Source organism: Cherax quadricarinatus, chromosome 32 (genome assembly GCF_038502225.1).
Source record: "Cherax quadricarinatus isolate ZL_2023a chromosome 32, ASM3850222v1, whole genome shotgun sequence".
NCBI lineage: Eukaryota > Metazoa > Arthropoda > Malacostraca > Decapoda > Parastacidae > Cherax > Cherax quadricarinatus.
This window is the reverse complement of record NC_091323.1, coordinates 5816858-5836092: the sequence shown is the minus strand read 5'-3', so window position 1 is coordinate 5836092 and position 19235 is coordinate 5816858. Positions and strand designations below refer to the sequence as shown.

The 19235-nt window shown below is 43.4% G+C and overlaps 1 protein-coding gene across 7 annotated transcripts in view; it reads right to left on the bottom strand.

The window, feature by feature from the left end:
- LOC128690175 (bestrophin-2a) overlaps positions 1-14785 on the bottom strand; it is a 172752-nt gene extending 157967 nt beyond the window's left edge. For 2 of the 7 annotated variants that reach the window (XM_070090425.1, XM_070090431.1), the window contains exon 1: positions 14660-14785. The gene's annotated coding sequence lies outside the window, so the exon portion shown is untranslated. Of the gene's footprint in view, positions 1-3368; positions 3653-4364; positions 4485-14659 lie in introns of those variants that run through there. The other 5 variants (XM_070090427.1, XM_070090432.1, XM_070090426.1 and 2 more) reach the window with 5 other exon arrangements.
- Between the last annotated feature and the right edge of the window lie 4450 nt (positions 14786-19235).

The following is a 19235-nucleotide window of genomic DNA, read 5'->3' as shown; positions in this document are numbered from 1 at the left end:
GACAGCTACCGGTGCTCGTGCTACCGTCAGGTACAGTAGACAGCTACCGGTGTTCGTACTACCGTCAGGTACAGTAGACAGCTACTGGTGTTCGTGCTACCGTCTGGTACAGTAGACAGCTACCGGTGCTCGTGCTACCGTCAGGTACAGTAGACAGCTACCGGTGTTCGTACTACCGTCTTTCACTAAGGTGCAGATACTGTTGCAGCTACCGCAACTTAGAGAGACAACCATCGCTATTGTGGCGATGTAAAAAGCTGTTAAATATACCTGGAGTGTTACGGCCCCCTGCCAAACTAGCGGTTAAATAGTTAACCTGCCGGCCGGCAGTACCACTGGGTACGTCATGAAACCCATTGTGGGGACTGCTGAGCCGGCCTTACAGCATTATGTACCTGAGCACCTCACGGTACTCATGTAAGCATTAAGTACCTGAATACCTCACGGTACGCATCTAAGCAGTAGGTACCAGAACACCTAATGGTACACATCTACTGGCCTTAGAAGCAGTAGGTACCTGAACACCTAATGGTACACATCTACTGGCAGTAGAGTATTCTACTGGCTTCTACTGATTTTAGAAGAAGCGCTCACCGCAGCTTACTGAGTCTGTTGGCCTCAGTTATTTGACGGCCGCATTCAGTGAGCTTGCAGCATAGTGTGTGCTGCATCGGACCACCTTACGGTGTGTCAACTGGTCTTGAAGGCGGTAGACAGTACTCACCAGACCATCTTACGGTGTACTTCTACCGGCCTTAGAGAGTATTTACAGGACTACCGGTGATGTCTGCGGACTCACCGCCTGCGCTGGTCAACTGTGGGCTGGAGTCATCTGAAGCTGTTTAGTGGGACATTACATGAAGAAAAGGTTGGAGTGTTACACTGAACTGGGCCAGGACCGTAGTGTGACACTTAGGGAAGTATGATGGAGTGGAACACTGAGATATGCTACAGGGTCGTAGTGGAACACTGAGAAGAAAAGGGTGTCGTGTGACACTGAAGATGGCCTGGTTGTAGTGTACATTGAATAGTGTCATGTGACTGGCCTCGACAAAGACGCTATGCGGGCAGTGTGACGCAGAGACAAGGGTGTCAAGTGTGACACGGTTGCGAAAGTGTGTATTACACGGAGAAAAGGGTGTCAAGTGACACGGTGGAGGAAGAGCGTCACAACTCGGATAAGTGTCGTGAGAAACGCAGTTGATTGTAATTTATTATTTTAAATGTTACATAATTAATTATTTTAGCATAGATTATATATATATATATATATATATATATATATATATATATATATATATATAGTGACACAGTAGTGTCAAGAGTTGTACCCTGTGTAGGGTCAGGAATTATTTATAATTTTAAATGTTAATTATAATTTATTATTGTAATATGTATATATTACCAGATGTTTATTAGTTCAAATACCTCTAGACCAAAGATTGTGTGTGTTTTTATATAATATTAAAGTAATTTATTTTAATGTGTATTATGTATCCCGAACTCTTTATTACAAAATGAGTAAACCTACCATCTTAAAAATTACTTTTTTTTGTAATATGGAGTATTCCTGGAGAAGTTTTTTGGAGTCAAAATCCCCGCGGCTTGATCTGAGAGCAGGCCTCGTGGTGGATTAGGATGTAATCAACCAGGCTGTTACTGCTTTCCGCACGCAAACCAACGCAAAAACCACAACCAGGCTGGTCAGGTACTGACTTTAGGTGCCTGTCCAGCACCTTCTTGAGGACAGTCAGGGGTCTATTAGTAATCCCCCTTATGTGTGATGGGAGGATGTTGAACAGTGTTGGGCCCCTGACACTTATTGTCTCTCAGCGTACTAGTATAGGCTACATGCCTACAATTAACGTTCATGCAATCTGTTTGTGTGTCCTCGACGCTATAAATACACTCTTGTTAACCAGTGGAAAGAGGGTGCAAGAATTAGGAATCAGGGACATGTGTGTGTAGAAAGGCAGTGTCACTGCTGGCAGCTTCACACGTACAACAGAGCAGCCAGACTCCACACGTTACTTATATAAGACTTGCATGAGACTGACGTAGAACAGCTTCCGTCTTTGTTTAGAAACCAATCACAAGAACAAGTCTACCTGGAAGAAGTTCTTGTCTCCATCAGCAATCTCGGTGAAAATGATTCACAGTCTACATTCCAGGAAGTGCTACAGGACAAGTCAATGAAAGTTTCTCAACATTTGGACATCGACGAAATTTTGCTGGTCTGCTTCCATTCGTGCCAACATTGTCTTGTGCTCTGCTTATGCTAAAGTAAACTATATGAATTTTAAGGCACTGATCATGCAGATGCACACGAACACTCCATGTATACGCACACTCCTCCCGGGACGGATTCTCATTGCAGTTTGGAAAGAGAATTCCCTTTCGCTGAATGACAGTCAACTAGACAACTGAAGATTTCATGATCTCGGACATTTAAACTCCCAGTGGGACCAATGACTCAGCCTTTATAGCAGGAGTTATCAGTAGATAATACCTGACATCTGAGCGGAGGAGCTCATACTTCAGGTAGATAGGGGAAATAATACACCAAAAGAGTTGTCAGCTGCTAAATGATTCGGATCTGCAATTCCCCAGGATCAAGGACGAGAATGATGACGAAGCCTTCGTAGATCTTTTGGAAAAGAGCTGGATAAAACCATTAAGCCACGACCAGAGTTGGTCAACGTGTCCACTAGAATTTTGGTCTTACCAGATATATATAAACTGCGACCTTGTCAAGTTATGGGATGTGAGGAAGCATAACAGAACGACATCAGAGAATATTTGAAGATAGTCACTTACAGAACAATTCCATAACAAAACAAAGACTCAGAATTTGAAAGCATTCTGTCACCTCTAGGAAAAGCCAACTGGAAACAAAGTACAAGAAAAACAAGTAATTTTGAGTGCAGACAGAAACCAATTTGGTTACATGATTCTTATTGTCCAGGGCAGTCAACTACACTTCCCAGACGCTCCAGCACTCTCAAACACCAAAAGATCTCTGTGCAAGACAAAATTATACACAAATAACCCACCCGAATGACACTGAAACGGAGAAGTATTTGGGAATAGACATTTATGAACAGTTCAGGACATTTTTAGAGGAAATGTTTCACCACGTGTGGCTTCTTGAATCCTAACTGAGCAAGCCACTAGTGACTTCTGTACATAAGGGTCTTTTTCCACATTTTGTCTATCACCTTACCATTTCTCACAGAGAAGCGTGACTAGTTAATGGTCCGAATCTGACCGAAATGTCACAAGTTTGTCTCCCATGTGCGGGTTATTTATGTATTGTTTTAGTCACGGTATTGTGCCTTTTTAATTTTGCTAAACCAAACAATACTTACAAGAAAGCCGGAGAAACTGTCTAGAAGAAAGTGATGTAGAACGCTTAGCGTACATCATGGATGGAATGAGGATGGTTCCACAACTTGGAAAGGGATGGCAAGACACAGCTAGCAGATACCTAGTTAGATGAATCTTATTGTAGCCAGCTGACCCAGTGGCTAGCGCGTCGATCTGGAATTTTACGACTCTCTGATCACGGGTTCTGCTTTCCCCCGTGGTATGGTTTTTATGCGGTTCTGATGTTAGCTCTCCACGAGGGTGCTCACAGTCTCAGCAATGACGTCTACTGAGAGATATGTATCATAATTACCGAGAGATGCAAGATAGGTTCCACTCAGTGAATATTGTACCAGGTCATGACATGCTGAAATATTGTACCAGGTAATGTCATGCTGAAATATTGTACCAGGTCATGTCATGCTGAAATATTGTACCAGGTCATGTCATGCTGAAATATTGTACCAGGTCATGTCATGCTGAAATGGCGAAAATTTCTAATCAACTCTGAGAACGTTACAAGTCGGGTTAAATTCTTGGTTTCCGAGTGGAAGAGAATGGAAGACGACTACGAAGAGAGATACAAAAGGCTCTATATAACATGTGGAGAGGAATACTACCGGCTCACTAAAGCAAGATCCACCTCCTTGGATTAAGAACCCTCTCACGGCGTCAAAGAACAAGGCAGCAGGCGACTTTTATTGGAGAGGACGTCTGCCAGGCTCTCTGACTACATGTACAAGTCAGGTATCTGCATTCCGAAACGTTTCGCCTACACAGTAGGCTTCTTCAGTCAAATACAGATGAGGCAACAGAAACAACAGAGAAGTAAAGACGATGCAATCAGTTCATCACACTCGGTTTGAGGAGGTCAGTCCCTCAGCCTGAAGAAGAGTTCTGCTCCATAGTCTGGAACAATGTGAAAGACACCTAACTGTCGTACATGTGTCTTACTAATTAGCTCATCGGTACTCATAACCATTATCATGCTCACATACCTTCAGTAGCTTTGAGAGTCTGTACATACACTGATCGTGGAATGCTGACTGCACTGAAGCTTCTTAAGTAGACCAATAGCTTCCCAGAGATCCTCAAGAGCTTCGGTGTAACATGGGGCGTGTCTTCACTCCTATTTGAAAAGATGAAAGATTTTGAGTGCCGAATACGATTATCCTTATCTACCAGGCATGAGCCCAGTGCCTAGCGGTAGCGGCACATTGCTAATATATACAATTTAGCTAAATTAAACGAAGTTGATGGGCTTAGCAATCAGATCATTGGTGTATAACGTGAGGAAGTGGGTTCCAGTCAGCGTGTACCAAACAAGGAGTCTCTGCAGTCAGCTTGCACCAAGCAAGGAATCTCTGCAGCCAGCTTGGACCAAACAAGGAATCTGTGCAGTCAGCTTGCACCAAGCAAGGAATCTCTGCAGTCAGATTGCACCAAGCAAGGAATCTCTGCAGTCAGCTTGCACCAAGCAAGGAATCTCTGCAGCCAGCTTGGACCAAACAAGGAATCTCTGCAATGAGCTTGCACCAAGCAAGGAATCTCTGCAGTCAGATTGCACCAAGCAAGGAATCTCTGCAGTCAGCTTGCACCAAGCAAGGAATCTCTGCAGCCAGCTTGGACCAAACAAGGAATCTCTGCAATCAGCTTGCACCAAGCAAGGAATCTCTGCAGTCAGATTGCACCAAGCAAGGAATCTCTGCAGTCAGCTTGCACCAAGCAAGGAATCTCTGCAGCCAGCTTGGACCAAACAAGGAATCTCTGCAGTCAGATTGCACCAAGCAAGGAATCTCTGCAGTCAGCTTGCACCAAGCAAGGAATCTCTGCAGCCAGCTTGGACCAAACAAGGAATCTCTGCAGTCAGCTTGCACCAAGCAAGGAATCTCTGCAGTCAGATTGCACCAAGCAAGGAATCTCTGCAGTCAGCTTGCACCAAGCAAGGAATCTCTGCAGTTAGCTTGCACCAAGCAAGGAATCTCTGCAGTCAGCTAGTACCAAGCAAGAAATCTCTGCAGTCAGCTTGCACCAAGCAAGGAATCTCTGCAGTCAGCTTGCACCAAGCAAGGAATATCTGCAGTCAGCTTGCAACAAGCAAGGAATCTCTGCAGTCGGCTTGCACCTAGCAAGGAATCTCTGCAGTCGGCTTGCACCAAGCAAGGAATCTCTGCAGTTAGCTAGCACCAAGCAAGGAATCTCTGCAGTCAGCTTGCACCAAGTAAGGAATCTCTGCAGTCAGACTGCACCAAGCAAGGAATCTCTGCAGTCAGCTTGCACCAAGCAAGGAACCTCTGCAGTCAGCTTGCACCAAGCAAGGAAACTCTGCAGTCAGCTTACTCCAAGGAAGGAATCTCTGCAGTCAGCTTACACCAAGCAAGGAATCTCTGCAGTCAGCTTGCACCAAGCAAGGAATATCTGCAGTCAGCTTGCGCCAAGCAAGGAATCTCTGCAGTCAGCTTGCACCATGCAAGGAATCTCTGCAGTCAGCTTACATCAAGGAAGGAATCTCTGCAATAAGCTTGCACCAAGCAAGAATTCTCTGCAGTCGGCTTGCACCAAGCAAGGAATCTCTGCAGTTAGCTAGCACCAAGCAAGGAATCTCTGCAGTCGGCTTGCACCAAGCAAGGAATCTCTGCAGTCAGCTTGCACCAAGCAAGGAATCTCTGCAGTCAGCTTGCTTCAAGCAAGGAATCTCTGCAGTCAGCTTGCACCAAGCAAGGAATCTCTGCAGTTAGCTTGCACCAAACAAGGAATCTCTGCAGTCAGCTTGCACCAATCAAGGAATCTCTGCAGTCAGCTTGCACCAAGCAAGGAATTTCTGCAGTCAGCTTGCACCAAGCAAGGAGTCTCTGCAGTCAGCTAGTACCAAACAAGGAATCTCTGCAATCAGCTTGCACCAAGCAAGGAATCTCTGCAGTCAGATTGCACCAAGCAAGGAATCTCTGCAGTCAGCTTGCACCAAGCAAGGAATCTCTGCAGCCAGCTTGGAACAAACAAGGAATCTCTGCAATCAGCTTGCACCAAGCAAGGAATCTCTGCAGTCAGATTGCACCAAGCAAGGAATCTCTGCAGTCAGCTTGCACCAAGCAAGGAATCTCTGCAGCCAGCTTGGACCAAACAAGGAATCTCTGCAGTCAGATTGCACCAAGCAAGGAATCTCTGCAGTCAGCTTGCACCAAGCAAGGAATCTCTGCAGCCAGCTTGGACCAAACAAGGAATCTCTGCAGTCAGCTTGCACCAAGCAAGGAATCTCTGCAGTCAGATTGCACCAAGCAAGGAATCTCTGCAGTCAGCTTGCACCAAGCAAGGAATCTCTGCAGTTAGCTTGCACCAAGCAAGGAATCTCTGCAGTCAGCTAGTACCAAGCAAGAAATCTCTGCAGTCAGCTTGCACCAAGCAAGGAATCTCTGCAGTCAGCTTGCACCAAGCAAGGAATATCTGCAGTCAGCTTGCAACAAGCAAGGAATCTCTGCAGTCGGCTTGCACCTAGCAAGGAATCTCTGCAGTCGGCTTGCACCAAGCAAGGAATCTCTGCAGTTAGCTAGCACCAAGCAAGGAATCTCTGCAGTCAGCTTGCACCAAGTAAGGAATCTCTGCAGTCAGACTGCACCAAGCAAGGAATCTCTGCAGTCAGCTTGCACCAAGCAAGGAACCTCTGCAGTCAGCTTGCACCAAGCAAGGAAACTCTGCAGTCAGCTTACTCCAAGGAAGGAATCTCTGCAGTCAGCTTACACCAAGCAAGGAATCTCTGCAGTCAGCTTGCACCAAGCAAGGAATATCTGCAGTCAGCTTGCGCCAAGCAAGGAATCTCTGCAGTCAGCTTGCACCATGCAAGGAATCTCTGCAGTCAGCTTACATCAAGGAAGGAATCTCTGCAATAAGCTTGCACCAAGCAAGAATTCTCTGCAGTCGGCTTGCACCAAGCAAGGAATCTCTGCAGTTAGCTAGCACCAAGCAAGGAATCTCTGCAGTCGGCTTGCACCAAGCAAGGAATCTCTGCAGTCAGCTTGCACCAAGCAAGGAATCTCTGCAGTCAGCTTGCTTCAAGCAAGGAATCTCTGCAGTCAGCTTGCACCAAGCAAGGAATCTCTGCAGTTAGCTTGCACCAAACAAGGAATCTCTGCAGTCAGCTTGCACCAATCAAGGAATCTCTGCAGTCAGCTTGCACCAAGCAAGGAATTTCTGCAGTCAGCTTGCACCAAGCAAGGAGTCTCTGCAGTCAGCTAGTACCAAACAAGGAATCTCTGCAGTCAGCTTGCACCAAGCAAGGAATCTCTGCAGTCAGCTTGCACCAAGCAAGGAATCTCTGCAGTCAGCTTGCACCAAGCAAGGAATCTCTGCAGACAGCTGGCACCAAGCAAGGAATATCTGCAGTCAGCTTGCGCCAAGCAAGGAATCTCTGCAGTCAGCTTGCACCATGCAAGGAATCTCTGCAGTCAGCTTACATCAAGGAAGGAATCTCTGCAATAAGCTTGCACCAAGCAAGAATTCTCTGCAGTCGGCTTGCACCAAGCAAGGAATCTCTGCAGTTAGCTAGCACCAAGCAAGGAATCTCTGCAGTCGGCTTGCACCAAGCAAGGAATCTCTGCAGTCAGCTTGCACCAAGCAAGGAATCTCTGCAGTCAGCTTGCTTCAAGCAAGGAATCTCTGCAGTCAGCTTGCACCAAGCAAGGAATCTCTGGAGTTAGCTTGCACCAAACAAGGAATCTCTGCAGTCAGCTTGCACCAATCAAGGAATCTCTGCAGTCAGCTTGCACCAAGCAAGGAATTTCTGCAGTCAGCTTGCACCAAGCAAGGAGTCTCTGCAGTCAGCTAGTACCAAACAAGGAATCTCTGCAGTCAGCTTGCTTCAAGCAAGGAATCTCTGCAGTCAGCTTGCACCAAGCAAGGAATCTCTGGAGTTAGCTTGCACCAAACAAGGAATCTCTGCAGTCAGCTTGCTTCAAGCAAGGAATCTCTGCAGTCAGCTTGCACCAAGCAAGGAATCTCTGGAGTTAGCTTGCACCAAACAAGGAATCTCTGCAGTCAGCTTGCACCAATCAAGGAATCTCTGCAGTCAGCTTGCACCAAGCAAGGAATTTCTGCAGTCAGCTTGCACCAAGCAAGGAGTCTCTGCAGTCAGCTAGTACCAAACAAGGAATCTCTGCAGTCAGCTTGCACCAAGCAAGGAATCTCTGCAGTCAGCTTGCACCAAGCAAGGAATCTCTGCAGTCAGCTTGCACCAAGCAAGGAATCTCTGCAGACAGCTGGCACCAAGCAAGGAATCTCTGCAGTCAGCTTGCACCAAGCAAGGAATCTCTGCAGTCAGATTGCACTAAGCAAGGAATCTCTGCAATCAGCTTGCACCAAGCAAGGAATCTCTGCAGTCAGCTTGCACCAAGTAAGGAATCTCTGCAGTCAGCTTGCACCAAGCAAGGAATCTCTGCAATCAGCTTGCACCAAACAAGGAATCTCTGCAGTCAGCTTGCACCAAGCAAGGAATCTCTGCAGTCAGATTGCACTAAGCAAGGAATCTCTGCAATCAGCTTGCACCAAGCAAGGAATCTCTGCAGTCAGCTTGCACCAAGCAAAGAATCTCTGCAGTCAGCTTGCACCAAGCAAGGAATCTCTGCAGACAGCTTGCACCAAGCAAGGAATCTCTGCAGTCGGCTTGCACCAAGCAATGAATCTCTGCAGTCGGCTTGTACCAAGCAAGGAATCTCTGCAGTCAGCTTGCACCAAGCAAGGAATCTCTGCAATCAGCTTGCACCAAGCAAGGAATCTCTGCAGTCAGCTTGCACCAAGCAAGGAATCTCTGCAGTCAGCTTGCACCAAGCAAGGAATCTCTGCAGTCGGCTTGCACCAACCAATGAATCTCTGCAGTCGGCTTGTACCAAGCAAGGAATCTCTGCAGTCAGCTTGCACAAAGCAAGGAATCTCTGCAGTCAGCTTGAACCAAGCAAGGAATCTCTGCAGTCAGCTTGCACCAAGGAAGGAATCTCTGCAGTAAGCTTGCGCCAAGCAAGAATTCTCTGCAGTCAGCTTGCACCAAGCAAGGAATCTCTGCAGTCAGCTTGCACCAAGCAAAGAATCTCTGCAGTCGGCTTGCACCAAGCAAGGAATCTCTGCAGTTAGCTAGCACCAAGCAAGGAATCTCTGCAGTCAGCTTGAACCAAGCAAGATTTCTCTGCAGTGAGCTTGCACCAAGCAAGGAATCTCTGCAGTCAGCTTGCACCAAGCAAGGAATCTCTGCAGTTAGCTTGCACCAAGCAAGGAATCTCTGCAGTCAGCTTGCACCAAGCAAGGAATCTCTGCAGTTAGCTTGCACCAAGCAAGGAATCTCTGCAGTCAGCTTGCACCAAGCAAGGAATCTCTGCAGTTAGCTTGCACCAAGCAAGGAATCTCTGCAGTTAGCTAGCACCAAGCAAGGAATCTCTGCAGTCAGCTTGCACCAAGCAAGGAATCTCTGCAGTTAGCTAGCACCAAGCAAGGAATCTCTGCAGTCAGCTTGCACGATGTAAGAAATCTCTCAACATACATGTCCTGATACGAACTACCAAGACTGTCTCCTTCAAACGTTAAAGAATGTGACTGGGTCACAGACAATGTACGTTAAGATAATTCCAGGGGTCATTCCCCCCCCCCACCGGCCTGGTCCCAGACCAGGCCAAATTAAAGGTCCTGTAATTGTCAATGTTTTAAAGAGTCTACAAGTAACCAAGAAGTGCTCTAGAGAGGATGTCTCAGAATCACAAAGAGAAAATTAAAAATTATATTTGCTCAGAATCTTCGTGTTTTATTTTTTTTAGATAAAATTTTTAATGGTTTTAAATTTTGTTGCATTAGTTTGGTACATTCAATGGCTCGTAAACTATGACGTAAACTTACTTCTCTTCTACTATGCTGATACAGTGCCAGACTTAGCAGCCCAGAAATGACACTAATGCCACCTCTATCAAGTGACACTTGTCACTAGTACTAGATCAACACTTGTTTCAAGTGTGTAGGATCAACCTCTGCAATGTTTCCTCAGTGCCACATAAGACTGTAACGTTTCCTCAGTGCCACATAAAAGTGTAACGTTTCGCTCGCATTAGAGTGAAATTTGCTACGCGTCACGAGTGCCAATTGACTTATTCTATTTACCAATCAGTAATGAATATGTAGGCGAGTGCAAATAGGAAGCACGTCTGTCTGTTGCTCAGCAGACGGGGGATCGAACCTCCACAAAATCTTGCGCTGAATAACCCACATTAGTTTGGCGTTTAACATTATTTATTCGTTTATTTTTCATTTAAGATCAATCAACAGTTTTTGCATTGAAGTCCCTTGCTATGTAACATTGGTGCTAGATCAACCCACCTATGTTACATTGGTGCTGTATCAACCTCTGCTATATTATACTGGTGCTAGATCAACCTACCTGTGTTACAGTGGTACTGTATCAACCTCTGCTATATTATACTGGTGCTAGATCAACCTACCTGTGTTACAGTGGTACTGTATCAACCTCTGCTATATTATACTGGTGCTAGATCAACCTACCTGTGTTACAGTGGTACTGTATCAACCTCTGCTATATTATACTGGTGCTAGATCAACCTACCTGTGTTACAGTGGTGCTGTATCAACCTCTGCTATATTATACTGGTGCTAGATCAAACCACCTGTGTTACAGTGGTGCTGTATCAACCTCTGCTATATTATACTGGTGCTAGATCAACCCACCTGTGTTACAGTGGTGCTGTATCAACCTCTGCTATATTATATTGGTGATAGATCAACCCACCTGTGTTACAGTGGTGCTGTATCAACCTCTGCTATATTATACTGGTGCTAGATCAACCCACCTATGTTACAGTGGTGCTGTATCTACTCCTGCTATACCACACTGATGCCACATCAACTCCTGCTTTGTTTCATTGGTGTCAAAGGAACTTTGCTAAGATGCAGTGGTACCATAAAAGTCTGAGTTAGTGTCACTGGTGCAACACCAACGTTGCTCTGTTGTGAAGAATAAAAAAACACAATACCATGACTTGAACAATTCATAACTAACACAAAAAACGCTGACTTGTTCCACTATCACTACCCCATTTTTATTACCACCTCTGCCACTATTAAACTACTACTATCATTTCCTCTACTTCCACTCGTTCTCCAAGCCCTGTCACCCTCTCTTATATATATATATATATATATATATATATATATATATATATATATATATATATATATATATATATATATATATATATATATATATATATATATATATATAAATATATATATATACATATATACATATATATATATATGTATATATATATACACTGTCTCCCTTCCCTTCGCGCTTCTGTGTGACTAGTTAATGAATCAATTCGGACCGTAACGTAGCAGTTGGTTTTATTCTCTTATGTACAGGTTGTGTGTGTTGTTCTGCTCTGTTTTCATAAATCGATTCTGCTATATTTTACTACTTCCATATAAAAAATATTCTGTGAATGAGGAAGCGCCAAATTAAACTTTGATAACTTTCAGTCATACAAAAGTAACAGAAGTTGCTGATCGTTGAATTTAATTTACCCGAATATTTTTTTTTTTTTTTTTTTTTTGCAGTGGACAGATTAACTATTCAAGACAGGAGAACTTTTAGAGTCTGGCCATTTTTTTTATATTCTTCACCAACATTTCGATTTCATTTTGCTTATAACTTGAGAATGCCTCATCCAATCGGCTTGAAAATTTCAACACTTGTGTACAGCAACGAGGACCAGATCCTTGGAACATTTGGCATGTTCACGTACCCTGTGACCAAAGTTGTTGAACCCAGTTCCAGCTTCCTGGAACTCTCTAAGCTTATTTCGGGTGAGTATAAGCTTACAAGTTTCAAGAGTTCCTTCTAGGATAACCCTGATTTGTTCTTGACATCAAGAGCATATACGACACACCAACACTCTTGAAACAAAAGAGTTACCCCAGTTGGCACTGCTATAATGCTCAGTGACGTTCTGATCCCCACGAGAGTCATCCCGACCACAGTACTCGCATGACAAGTTCCAGGACAGTGCTTGTTCCTGAACAACAGTGCCATACTTGGCACGACTCTGGTAATGTGTCGGGCAAGTTGCACAGAGTTAAGATATTATCAAGAAAGAATGTGGTTTATTTGATTGACACTTCCACTGTCACTGCATCACCGAGCAGACTATATTAGCCAGTCTTGCCCTACAGTGTTTCACTTTGACTGCTATAATTCCATTATAAACCCTTCTGTTGTTTTCACGAACTCATAAACTGGTGCAGGACTCACATATATCTCTGTCATGATGGATAATTCAGACACATAGTTGCTCCTCGACACAGATATATGTGAGTCCTGCACCAGTTTATGAGTTCGTGAAAACAACAGAAGGGTTTATAATGGAATTATAGCAGTCAAAGCGAAACACTGGAGCGCAAGACTGGCTAATATAGTCTGCTCGGTGATGCGGGAGAGTCTGCTGGAGTTCGCTGCTCAGATCATAATTGTCAGTGTCGCTGCTGCCAGACTTATTTTAGATATTTGTTTATTTTGTTAAGTAGTTGCAAATCACTGAATGCAGATCCAGCTATATTTAAGACGCGAGTCAACATACCCAGACAACATCTACCAGTATCGCACCTGGTGTCAGTGATACAGGTGGAGATATTGGCTGCCACACCTGTTGTCAGATAATCACCTGTGTTTCCTCACTTGTCAGATTATCACCACCTGTATCTAAACACTCAAAAGAACCACAATAAACGTAGCAGTGGAATGTGTCCTGGAAACAACTATTATAAATACGTATTTGGCGCTTGCAAGAACTGCAGTGAGTCGAACCAGGACAACTGCAGGTTGTATTTAAAACCAGGACAACTGCAGGTTGTATTTAAAACCAGGACAACTGCAGATTGTATTTAAAACCAGGACAACTGCAGATTGTATTTAAAACCAGGACAACTGCAGGTTGTATTTAAAACCAGGACAACTGCAGATTGTATTTAAAACCAGGACAACTGCAGATTGTATTTAAAACCAGGACAACTGCAGATTGTATTTAAAACCAGGACAACTGCAGATTGCATTTAAAACCAGGACAACTGCAGATTGCATTTAAAACCAGGACAACTGCAGATTGTATTTAAAACCAGGACAACTGCAGATTGTATTTAAAACCAGGACAACTGCAGATTGTATTTAAAACCAGGACAACTGCAGATTGTATTTAAAACCTCTCCCAACGAACAATCTTAGTGATCACAGCTCATGTCTTCGTTACCCAGGGTACTGAGATGACTAAGAAAGATGATTGATGTACATGACCACAAAATACAATTAAAGTTACCTTTAAGTCCAGTAAAAAACAGAACTTGATACTTAACTGGCTATAGAGTCGTGACTTTAAGAGATATTTATGACCAGACAATATTTATGACCAGACAATATTTATGACCAGACAATATTTAAGTGATGGGAAAGTAATTAAATGTTAGTGAAGAAATAATTTATAAATGTTATTAACAAAGAAAAGGACAAAAAAAGGATATTAGAAAATAGATGTTAACTCAGATTTTAATAAAAATAATAAAATATAATAAAAGAATTAATAATAATAATAGTTTTAATAATAATATTCCTATTAAAATTATTCTAATTCTTATACTGGTCTAGAAATGAAAATTATTATTAGTTAAATTTAACATATTTCTATATTGCAATACAACGCTGATATTTATGTTTTAACAGTATATATATATATATATATATATATATATATATATATATATATATATATATATATATATATATATATATATATATATATATATATATATATATATATATATATATATATACATTACTTTTACCACTGCTTTAGGTATTGGAATATTTTTGCCTGGAGATAAAAACGTTAAAAGGAGCCTTCATGACCTAAATGCGGTAGATAGGCTTTAAACCTTATTAAGCAGCCTATATACTTCAGCAGTATCGTGATTCTGATGGTAAAAAAGTAAGTTAGAAATATTTCATAGTTCTTGACTAGTGTACACTGAGAGTTTACTGCGGTTTTTATCTTAGTGATTCAGTACTTCTTAACTGGTGGCGAGTGTAGAAGATTACGTAGTCGATAGGTTTTAAACTTATTATTCCAAAATCTAAGACACATTCCATGAATATTTCAACATGTTTCCAGATCTCACTATATTGTTTGTATACGTCTCGCCATTGTGTATATGTCTCACTGTATTTTCAATATGATTCACAGTTTTCTAGGTATTTCACTACCGTTGATGGTGAGGAGAGTAACACAGGAGACAAGAGTGAGAGAGTGCTAGTGATGCTCGCTCTCTCTCCCACCAGACTGACACTGTGCTAAAGTTAGCAGCCACTACCTCCACCTCGCTAGCTTATACTAAACTGATGCCACCTCCACCTCGCTAGCTTATACTAAACTGATGCCACCTCCACCTCGCTAGCTTATACTAAACTGATGCCACCTCCACCTCGCTAGCTTATACTACACTGATGCCACCTCCACCTCGCTAGCTTATACTACACTGATGCCACCTCCACCTCGCTAGCTTATACTACACTGATGCCACCTCCACCTCGCTAGCTTATACTAAACTGATGCCACCTCCACCTCGCTAGCTTATACTAAACTGATTCCACCCCCACCTCGCTAGCTTATACTAAACTGATGCCACCTCCACCTTGCTAGCTTATACTAAACTGATGCCACCTCCACCTCGCTAGCTTATACTACACTGATGCCACCTCCACCTCGCTAGCTTATACTACACTGATGCCACCTCCACCTCGCTAGCTTATACTACACTGATGCCACCTCCACCTCGCTAGCTTATACTAAACTGATGCCACCTCCACCTCGCTAGCTTATACTAAACTGATTCCACCCCCACCTCGCTAGCTTATACTAAACTGATGCCACCTCCACCTTGCTAGCTTATACTAAACTGATGCCACCTCCACCTCGCTAGCTTATACTACACTGATGCCACCTCCACCTCGCTAGCTTATACTACACTGATGCCACCTCCACCTCGCTAGCTTATACTACACTGATGTCACCTCTACTTCGCTAGCTTATACTACACTGATACCATCTCCATCTTGCTCTGTTATACACTGATACCATCTCCGCCTCGCTAGCTTATACTACACTGATACCACCTGCACCTCGCTAGCTTATACTACACTGATGCCACCTCTACCTCGCTAGCTTATACTACACTGATACTGTCTCCACCTCGTTCTGTTATACACTGATCCCACCTCCACCTCGATAGCCTATACTACACTGATGCCACCTCTACCACGCTAGCTTATACTACACTGATGCCACACCCACCTGTCTAGGTTATACACTGATGCCACACACACCTGGTTGGTTATGCACTGATGCCACACCCACCTGTCTAGGTTATACACTGATGCCACACCCACCTGGTAGGTTATGCACTGATGCCACACCCACCTGGTAGGTTATGCACTGATGCCACACCCACCTGGTAGATTATGCACTGATGCCACACCCACCTGGTAGGTTATGCACTGATGCCACACCCACCTTGTAGATTATGCACTGATGCCACACCCACCTGGTAGGTTATGCACTGATGCCACAACCACCTGGTAGGTTATGCACTGATGCCACACCCACCTGGTAGGTTATGCACTGATGCCACACCCACCTGGTAGATTATGCACTGATGCCACACCCACCTGGTAGGTTATGCACTGATGCCACACCCACCTTGTAGATTATGCACTGATGCCACACCCACCTGGTAGGTTATGCACTGATGCCACAACCACCTGGTAGGTTATGCACTGATGCCACACCCACCTGGTAGGTTATGCACTGATGCCACACCCACCTGGTAGGTTATGCACTGATGCCACACCCACCTTGTAGATTATGCACTGATGCCACACCCACCTGGTAGGTTATGCACTGATGCCACACCCACCTGGTAGGTTATGCACTGATGCCACACCCACCTGGTAGGTTATGCACTGATGCCGCACCCACGTGTCTAGGTTATACTCTGGTGCCCCACCCACCTGGCTAGGTTATGCACTGATGCCGCACCCACGTGTCTAGGTTATACTCTGGTGCCCCACCCACCTGGCTAGGTTATACACTGATGCCACACCCACCTGGCTAGGTTATACACAGCAGTGAGAGTGAGTATTCCACTAAATTAAGGTGTTTGGTTAGTCTGGCGTCTGGATCAAGGAGCTTTTATGATTAATCTCCGAAGCTCTAATTTGAAGACTGGTGGATCTCTGGTGAGCCGGGGGAGTCTGGGACACGTTCGTGGAAGCTCTGAGTAACGTGGTAAGAAATGATCGTAAATTTATACACGTTTTATTAATGGAAAAAAGTAATATTAAATCAGTTAAGGTTTCAGACAAAGAGTGTTGTCTAATCTTGCTACTCTGATATATTCCAGATGTTTGTTCAAGATGACCAGGAAAATGAGATTAATCACAACTCAAGAAATCATAATAACACGACTATAAACATACCACGGTAAGGCTGGCGATTGATTCATCTGCAAAAATTTGCGTTTGTGGTCACAGTGCGACCCATACTAACCTCCCTGTGGTGTATAAATATACCTAGTTGGGTGAATGTTATTGTAGCCAACTGGCTCAGTGGATCACGCGCTGGCCTGGAGTTTTTAGATTCACTTACAGCGAGTTTAATCCCCACCCGTACCGTGGTTAGAATAATCACAGATAAGAAGCATAGAAGAATGACACATTATGAATTAACAAGTTACAACGAGAAGGGAGTTAAAACTTGCATAGAAAAAGGCAAAATATATTTTCACGAAATTTAAATAGCAAGAAACCTGGTAATAGCCTAAATGGTTCCTTCTGTTATAACAGAATTGGATTCCATTTAAGACTTGATTAATCAACTCTCTACCCTGAAAATCTTGATGCACCTCTGACCTTACCTTGGTGGTAATTAGATTTAGATTTCGCCGCCGAAACAGCTAGCTTATTGGTCATTCCATATCCATCCTGTGGAAGTTAGCACAGTAGCGTATGGATTCACAAGAGGCCTAGGAACTAGGCCCCAAACAAAAGGGTTAACAAGAGTACATTTGGATTTAAATCTATAATTGGCCTACCTGTTGCAAGCAAATTTAGAAAATTTGCTTATTATGTCTGGTATCTTATATTCATTCATAAGATATCTTGACGTATTACATATCTTGATTACGATAATACGAACAGGGAAAATGATCGGTTTCGTGGGCACTTTGTCACACCAGTGAATTACTGCCCTTCCGTCTCATCCGTATTGAGAAAAACTTTATTTCGTAAGAGTATGAATGTATAAAGTTTCTCTGCAGATAACCTTCGTCTGAGCACCTTACTAAGAGCACAGAAACGTCAGCACTCTTGAAGCACAAGAGTTCCTCCAGCTGGCAGAGTTGTAACGTTCAACGAGACGATATTCCTAAGATTCATTCCAACCTCTACAAACGATATAAAATAGACACACGACAAGCTCCCGGATAGACTGCCTTTTCACAAACAATACATAACAGGTGTCTAGTAATGGGTGAGGCAAATTGTTCAAATGTCAGTGAACTTTGTCAAGTGTTTCCCTAATACCAGTCAGAGAGTAAGTTACTTTAGCTATGTATATATTAATCAAGATATATTAGCCTCACCAATTTAAAAACATAGCACCTCTGAGGTTGCTAAATAAATACAGAATTCGAAGCCAAACAGCCGTAAACAAACCTGACTGGTGTAGTCTAACAAACCATACCAAGGGTGGGGTTTGAACCCGCGGTCAGAGAGTCTCAAAACTCCAGACCGCAGGTTCAAGCCCCACCCGTGGTATGGTTTGATATCGTGTCATTACGATTTCATGAGCCGTAATGATGTAGTCTGTTTACGAAGAGAAGACTCTAGCCGGGACACACCAGGCGAGCCTACCTCAACCTGGTGGCGAAGTATGACTCTCAATACCCTGGGCTCCTCATCCTCCAATCATCACTCGTCTCACACAGACATCCACACACATCACACCTGGTGATGGTGAATGGAACAAGAGGCGTCAGTTGAGTGGCGAACATAATTTACTTTGAGGTGTATGAAGATATCCTCATTATCCATCCTCATTTTACCCTCACTTATGAGTAACCTAGTGATATCCCAGTTGTATGTATATGCATTAATGTATCCATGTGTAAGTATTGTACATGCAGTATGTATATGTATGTCTATGCATATATGTTTAGCTATATTTGTGTAAATGTGTGTTCATATGTGTATATAAGTGTACACACATGCGAAATATTCCACCAGGTATATATTCATATAGACCTAAAGTAGATATGTCTTCATCTATACTAATCTTCGACTCTCCCTCCTCTCCTCTAGAGTCACACACATTATGGCAACCAAACTCTTCTTCCCGCTCCCACAGTAAATATTTAAGTATCCCAGAAAGAAGACCTTTAAAAATATTTCCTTTGTGGCTCATTAATGGTCCAAGTTGGACTCATACGTTGCAATAAGTTTTTCTGCTGAGTGCGAGTTATTTGGGTATTGTTCCAGTCATGGTACTCTGCCTTATATTTATATTTTTTTCTTCCAATTTCTCGATGTTATTTCGCTAATAACTCGAGAACACCTTATTCAATCGGCTACAAATTTTGAGAACTTGCGTACGGTAACAAAGACCAAATTCTTGAAATAGCTGGCATGTTCCTGTGCTTTGTGACAAATGTAATTGAACACATTCCCGGCATAATGTAATGGCAGAGCTTCAAATCTTCAGAAACAGGTGCCAAAATTGGTCGAC